The sequence below is a fragment of the Dasypus novemcinctus genome, chromosome X (genome assembly GCF_030445035.2).
Source record: "Dasypus novemcinctus isolate mDasNov1 chromosome X, mDasNov1.1.hap2, whole genome shotgun sequence".
Classification (NCBI taxonomy): domain Eukaryota; kingdom Metazoa; phylum Chordata; class Mammalia; order Cingulata; family Dasypodidae; genus Dasypus; species Dasypus novemcinctus.
This window is the reverse complement of record NC_080704.1, coordinates 167,352,352-167,360,845: the sequence shown is the minus strand read 5'-3', so window position 1 is coordinate 167,360,845 and position 8,494 is coordinate 167,352,352.

Genomic DNA, 8,494 nt, shown 5'->3' with positions numbered 1-8,494 from the left:
ATTCATTCCTTCAAAAATTATTAAACATCCACTATGTGCCTGGCACTTTTCTAGATTATTAGAATCCATCACTAAGCAAAAGTGACAATAATACCTGCCTTTCTGAAGTTTACACTCCAGTGGAGTAAGCAATGAATAACTAAATTAAATAATTAATATATATACAACATCAAATGGTGACAAGCGCTATGGAGGAAAATAAAGCAGCAGAGGATAGAGAGATCCAGGTGGGCCGAGGGAAATAAGAACTAAAAGAGAGGAGAGGGCGTGTCAAGCAGATATCTAGGGAGGGCCACGACAGGCAGAGGCAGCAGCAAGTACAAAAGTTCAGATGGGATAGCAATGCAAGCAGACCAGTGTATCTTGGAGTGGAAAGAGCAAAGGAGAGGCAAAGTAAGAGAGATTATAGTGGGAACAGATCAATTATTATACCACATTGCTTTCATTACTAAAGCTTTATGGAAAAAAAGTTACTTTTTAAAAGGGACCAGACCAGTTATTAAACCAAACTTTTTAAATTACTAAAGCTTTGTGAGAAAAACGATATTTTTTAAGATCAAATCCCCCCACCTTATGTTTCTATGGGAGTATTTTAGCGACTTGACTATCCTTGGATTACTGTTTCTCTATATAAATTTTAGAATCTGTCAAGTTCTTGAAAAAACCTGTAGAAACTTCAATTGGAAGAACTTACATATCAATTTGGGGAGATGTATTACCTATCTGTCTGATAGTAAATCTCCTTAGATAAAGAACAGTGAATTGTCAAAGCAAAAAAAAAAAGCTGCAAAGAGAAAAAGCAGGCAAGGATAACTTTATTCAGGGACTGTGACAGTAGGGATGAGAGAATAGAACTCAATTCCATGGAAGCAAAGGACAACAAACTTTTCAAGGGCTGGGAGTGGGTTGCTGGAAGGTCTGAAGGGATGGGTGAGCGATTTTCTGAGGTTGCAATTAGGACCAATTGGTTTGGAATCTTTTCCTTTGTTGTAATTAGGCCACCTGGAGTCTGTAAGCACCTGGAGGGAGAAAGAGAGAGATAAGGAGCTATATAATTAGAAGCTTCTTAAGCAACTTAGGGTAAGGGCTGGGGTGAGAGCAAGCGGAGAGGGGGATGTTGGGGACAAAACTGTTATTTAGAATAGTTATGGTCTGAGGTTGTCTTCTTTTTCTTTTTTTCCCTGAAGTTTGAGTTTTTCTCAGCAGTTCCACAGTTACAAGATTAATTTTAAGGTATTCAGCAAGGAAGGGAGCTGGTAAGGGCGTGAGAAATAAGGATCGCAGCTTGGTCAAGAGAAAGAAAAAGTATTGGTCAGTATTCCTTCAATTTACTTAGGTCTTCTTTTGTGTGCTATAAGAATGGTTTACTGGCAAGCGTTATAGCCTATGTATTCTTACACATTCTCCTTTGCTCCACAAGCTCTCTGAGGCATATGTTTTTCCTCATCCCTGCAAAAAGACCATAGTTTTCACCAGTTACCTCTTGTGCTGGTTTGAGTCTCTGGAGGACACCAAAAATTATCTTTTTAAGCTAACCCATTCCTGTGGAACCTTTTGGTAAATTCAGTTAAAGGAACTTTTGATTAGATCACTTTAGTTAAGGGCCTTTGATGAGACTGCAGGACCTAGGGGTTGTCTTAAGCCTTTTACTGGGGTCCTTTGTAAATGGAAGACTAAAAGCAGCAGATACAGAATGAAGCAGCAGAGACAATGAAGAATCCAGAACCTAGAATCAACGGAACACAGAGGCTGAAAGAAAGCCACTTTAGCCCGAAGCTGAAAGAGAGGAGACCCAGAAGAGAAGGCAGAGATGAGCCATTTGCCTGATTGCCCACAGCTGAACTCAGAGAGAAAGTGAGCCTGGAGGAGAAGCAGAGACTGACAGCCATTTTGCCTTGCCACACGTCTGGAGTCCAGGATCGGCAGCATCTCTGATGATGCCATGATTTAGACATTTTCACATGCTCAGAACTGTAAGCTCTTACCCTAATAAATTCCCACTGTTTAAGTCCCACCCCCCAAAAAAAGAATGGTTTGCTATTTTATTCCACGAAAGTCATATACATATATTTGTAACCAAGAGTTAAGAACTAACAAATAATTTTGATTACTGATAAAGATGCCTTTTACTTCCAATATAGTATAAAATAGCCAATGGGGTTAATATCTGAAATTACTGAAACTGACTAGACCGACCTCAGGCTTTTTATATGGTCATTTCCAACTAAAAACCTGCCATTCTGATGTTATTGCAGACAGGTCTTACCTTCGCATATAGTCATTTCTAATTAAGACCTACTCTTACGATGATTTTTACAGATTGATCTTACCCTTGATACGGACATTTCCACTGAAAGAGTAACCACTCCATCCTCCTCTGTTTAATATCCACAAGAAAAACCTTGTAACTGACTTTTGTTCCATACCTCCATCCCAGGTGACTTGATCTCTGATAATGATTGTCTTTTGAATATAATAACCTTGGGTCTCACCCCAGTTTGGTACTCACCCCCTATGTGTTCAGCCCCTTAATGTTTATTAATAAAGAAACCTGTGCCAGCTCTACCTCAATTACTCATTAGCATAAACTTCTCAGGCTGATATTATAAAAATATCAGGATTATTGCAGTTCAGAGAGGCAGTTTTTTGGGCCATTAAAGTGACTGTTCTCCTTTGCTTGCACGGATAAGCTCTTCCTCTCTTTGACACCCCAGTGTCTCAGAAAGTGGTCTTTAAAGTGCATCAGGAGGAAAGAAGCAGCTTTTGCTTCGTATCACATTGTTTGTGTAAATCCCTGTGTGCAAGGTCTCTTGTCCACTTCCCTCACCCCTTTGTCCCCACACTTGTTAACATACTGCTCTCCTTTCTGTCCCTCAAGCACACCAAGCACATTTCTACCACAGGACATTTGCACTTGCTCCCTCCCCTTCTTGGAATGCTCTTCTTCTGGATATCTGCATAAATCACACCTTTGCCCGTTTCACGTTTCTGATCAAATGCCAGGATAGTAATGTGCCCTGATCATGAAACTTATGATTTGGGGGATAAAACTGTTGCTGGCAGTGGCTGGAAACAAGGGAATGAATAAACACAGTCTACAAATCAAGTGGCTTCCAAATCACTGCTCCAAAAAAAGAGAGCAGGTGTGACAAGCTCTTCCTTGTTCTCTAATAAGGTTTGGAGAAGCAAACAAATGCTCAGAGAACAGGGAGTCTGAAAATACAAATATGTGCTACCCAATTTGGAGTGTGCTTTATGGCTGAGCCACATTAGTAGGTAATCAATAATCTCTGGCCAGGACTTTTCTCACCAGGCTTAGAGTACTACATTGTTCTTCACGTAACTATTCCATTTAGGGGTTGCTTGGAAACTGTGTCTTTAGACATAGTGTTGGGCATATATATTCACATATATATACTCACTGACGTGATATGCTCATTTGTAATTTTGACCGCTGAGATGTAAGAAAAAAGAATCCGTATTATAAGAGGAAGTCCAGAGAGAAAATCTCCACCTGTTCTCAAGAAAAACTTGCCCAAGGCTTGAAATCTTGCCATTTAGAGCAGGAGGCATAATTGCCACCTGAGGGCCAGAGATCATCAATATTGATAACATTGGCTACCTTTTGACTAGTGCCAGAGCCATGCCTCAGGTATGATATTAGGAATTAAGAAGCATAATTTCGTGAAATTCTCAAACAGCTGGATGACAAAAACTAGACTTTCTTCCATATCATGTTGTTGACCACATTGAGAACTGAGGAGGCTGAGACCATATGGGACCATAAAATAAACAGAGTATTTCCCACCTAAGACACCCCGTTCTTCTTTGGAAGGCTTACCATCCAATCAGTCCACTGAGGGGCATGTGGCGAGGGTAGCTAGGGATGTTAAATGATCTGTCATTGGTACTGATCTTTACAGTGTATGAAGCAATTTTTTTCACATGCACGATCTCATTGGATTCTTATTATCATGGCAGGTTATCAGTTCCTTTTTTCCAAATGGATGGAGTGAAGCCCAGAAAGATTACATTATTTGTGTGGAGTCGTTCAGTGTAAATGGTGAAGCCAGGGCTCAAGCTCCTATATTCTGGCTCTAAAAGGTCTTTGTGTTTCCTCTATACTCCACAGTTCTTTCTCCTATATAATATACAAGGAAATCTAGAGTTGAAAAAAACTTAAATTGCATTCTGAGTTATTTGGATTGTTAAATCACTCAGAGCTCTTAAAAAGATTTGTGTGTATAAAAATCAGCTGCTATTCCCCTTTCTCAAAACTGCAAATATATGAACAAGTGTGCAGGCATATATATGTAAGTATATATCTGTTCGAGAAAAATGGCACTCACTAGGACATGGAGACTGATAATTGAAGGTAGAAAGTTCATTGGGAAGCTCTCCCAATGGAGGAGATCTGAAGAATCGACTTCAGCCCGCCCCTGGAAGATGATGGATGTAACTTTATACAGTACATCAATAGGTGGGGAAACTGAGTACACCCTGGGCCAGATGGCTAGGGGGTAGGGTAATCTTGGAATGTGGGAGGGGTGGGTGGTGCCTGGGTCCAAAGAAGGTGAAGAACTTTATCTGCTCCACTTTGTTAATTCTTGGGAGGGGATGGGCTGCCTCCTAACATGGAGGCTATATGGCTTGCTCAATTGGTTATGGCTGGAGGCTGACTTTCTTCAATTTATGTCATGTGGGAATTGAGTCATGGTCTAATGACCTGTTAATTATTGCAAACCTTTTAAGGGGAAACCTCTAAACAATATCCATTTGCCAAAATTTCTTGAATCAAAGGAGAAGTGTGTAGTTTCCTGTTTTAACCTTGGTAAGTTATAATAGTGGTCGTGGGCATCAGTGAAAATATAGCAGGCCATCACTCTGGCATTCTGAAACATCGTTTTATGTTTGTTTTTTGTTTTTTTAGAAGGTACTGAGCATTGAACCTGGGACATCGTACTTGAGAGGCAGGTGCTCAACCACTGAGCTCCATTCATTCCCTCCCCTTATGTTGTAAATGTAGTTATGAAAAGCCCAGAATTAAACCCATGATATATGGTATACCATAGGGATAAAACATGTTTGATGGTTAAAACGGTTCATTTTATTATACCATTGTGAATTCTGTTTTATTATTTATGGTCTATAGTTAGCAAAATGTTATTATCTTATCTCTAGGCAATTGTTCTTTGCTTTAAGGTGAAGACGAGGTTCTTTTTTTTGCCATATTCATGCATCTTTGGAATAGCTCTTTTATATTCATTCAATCTTGACATCTAGATCACAGTATGTATATTGCACTGTAATATCATTAGGAACTCTAGAAATAAATGGTTTCTAAGAATAAGAAAATACAAAACAAATAAAAGATAAACAAGCAAGTGACAGATTTCAGTGAGGCATTAATTTTATCATACCTTTTCCCATATTTCACATTATTAAAAAATGTTACAATTTCTTGAATTTTTGTTATTCATTACAATAGGCAGAGCAAACCATATGTTTAATCATGGTTAATGTCTCCTTTTAGATTTGACTATTTTTCCAAATAATTTGTCATCTTATCTTACCTGTACTGCTTTCTGTTCACTTCAGACTGCAGATGTAAGAACTGGAATTCTGCAGTAACATCTGATAAATATTAATATCATAACAGATTCCTCTGAGCAGATTCACCTTAGGTTATCTTGAACAGTATTCATAACGAAAATCTCTCGTTAAAATGATAGCAACAAATTTTTTTTTTGGATTGGCTTATATCAGGATTAATTAAAATGAAAAACGTAACTCTAACCTCAGCATGATTTAGTGTTCTCCTGCTATTTCCCTAGATTTATGGCCACCTTTTCAATGCAATTTTATGTCTTGGGAAAAATAGTCATATTTTTTTTTTCTCATGGCTGTATATGTCCCAAGGTAGAAAGATTAACTTCACCTTTCCAGAAAGAATTAAAATACAATGTGTAAGCAAAATTAAATTAAATATAACTAGCTACACCAAAATCAAAATAATTTACTTAAGCAATCAAATATTGAGTCTCAGCAACCAGAGGTATAATCAAATGTGTGTGTATTCTAATTCAAGGATAGAGATTAACCTAGAGTTCAGTGTTCAGTCCTGGTTCTGCTACTAGTTATTTGTGTACCTGTGGGTAAGTTACTTCACTGCTGTCTAGTGAAGGTCTCATTTTTATCATTTGCCTCTTAAGGAATTTGGATTTCTTAATCACTAATTCCCTTTCCATTTGTACAACTTTATCTGGTAGCTTAATCTCAATTTCCATAAATGGGTGGGAACAGATAAACACCCAAGATAGAGTTTGGCATATAGAATAGGGTCCAAAAATATTTAGTGAATGAAATAGAAATAAATGTTAAAAATGGAGTGGTCAGTCCAAGCACCCTGTCAGAAAAGATTCAGCGTTTGAGGCTTCCAGGTAGAGCAGACCGACTAATGTTTATTTAAATTGCTGGTGACCAAGGGCTCACAGTTGCCCATTCTTCCACCCACTGGCATGAACTGACCAAAATTTAGTTAGGTTTCTCTCCTCCTGGCAGGCCCCTGAACTTTGCTTACTTCAGCTTAAGAAACCACTAAGGTACAGAATGTTCCCCTCTAACAACTTACACTGAGAACTGGCCAGTCCCAAAGAGAAACATTTCCTGTCAAAGCTCCCTGATTTTGCCACTCACTGACCCACTGCTTCTGCCCTCCCCAACAAAGTTCCTGCTAGACCGACTTATTGCTCTCTAGTAAAGAAAAGTTCTTTCTCTGTTTTCCAGATGCTTGCAGATGGTAAGGTTGGAGGTTTTGCCCTATTGCAAATCTTTTCGAATAAAGTCTTCTTTAAGTTCAGATTTCTTTTTATTTGTCACTGACCAGGCTGATCTTTGCAGCTATATCTTGTCTGAATCATTACAGTTAAATATAAAGATAAAGCTAGGTAAATCCTGTTCCTCATTTTGGCTTTTCTCTGTCATTGCCTCCACCCCCTGACCTCACTGAATCTCTGCTTTGAATATTTTCTCTCTTCAGTATCTCTAAAACATTGTCACAAGTTGGTTTAACTGATTTTTTTTCAGGACCTGTTTGTTCATTCTTTCCCCCTCATCTGATTCTTGTAATTTGTCATCTCAGAAATTTTAGAACAATTTCATTACTTCAAAAAGAAAAACTCCACATCCCTTAGCATTCTTTACTCAGATCTTGGTTTTTATAATTTGAATATACATTATCTTGGGCTTTGTCCCAACATTTCTGTTCTTCAACATGACACTTTCTTCTTCAGTTACTTCCATGCCTTATGGACACTTGTAAATATATATTGCCACATCCCCAAAGAATACTTACTTTCACATCAGTCTGGAGTTTTTAACTGTACATATACGGAAGATGTCGGACCTTGTTGGGGACTAAAAGACAGCGAGAAGCCTGAACAGGAGTAGTTGATTCTGTGAAGAAACTGTGTGCTGAAACAGGATTGATTGAAAGCCTTGAACAGACTCACCCCCCCTCCCTTTAGCATTTCCAGAAATTTCTATAACTGAGTCATGTGATCCTTGCTGACCAATGAGAGGCTCTTGTTAGGTCACACCCCATTATTAGGCAATTATTACCCTTAGCGCGTTTGCCTTCATTTTCTTTTCATCTGGGCTTACAAATCCTGGGCTTCTTCCATCACCTTCATCCGTTACCTACTAACGGGTAAGTTTTGCTACCGAGAGGCTTCTGGGCAATAGAGTAGACCTTTTCTTATTCCGCTGAGTGTAACCTAAGATATATTTTTAAAAACGAGAGGAAGAAATATCGCAAGAAAGTGTGAAAGCATATGGGAGAGATATGTGGCAGATAATATAGAATAGAATAGAATTCAAGTAAAAACAGACTGTGTGTGGAAATAGAGAATGAGTGTTAATAGAGGAATGGAACGCGAGGAATGAGAAAACAAAAAAGATAAAACGATAAAGGATAATCTGAGATTCTGTGTGAAAATAAAACTGAATATAAAGAGACAGCAAGCATAGAAATATATAAATACGCAAGGGAAAGTGTGTATGTGAAACGTAGAATATTAGAGAAAACTCAACGTGTAAGGGATGAGAGGCACTAAGATGAAATTTGAGAAAGAAAAATGTCCAAGAGTAAGAAATGTAGAGAATATGCTGAAAATGTGGGATTAAACAGGAGAATAAATTTCAAAGTTCAAGAACATTTATGAAGAAAAGTGAGAAAGGCGAGACTATAAGTACAACCGACTATGAAACAATGAACTAGAAAATAAGACGTGTGATAATAGAAGGGAGCAAAAATGAGAAACTAGAATGAAACAAAAAAAGGAAAAAAAAAATGAGGGAAGGAGAAATGTACAGAAAAGGAATGAAAGGGAGAAAGAGAAAAGACAAAGAAACGGGAACACTTGCTGGCGTTTGCCCACATGTGAGCAGGTGCACCGCTCCGGGGCTGAGACGGTTGTGTGTGGGCGCCAGCGCG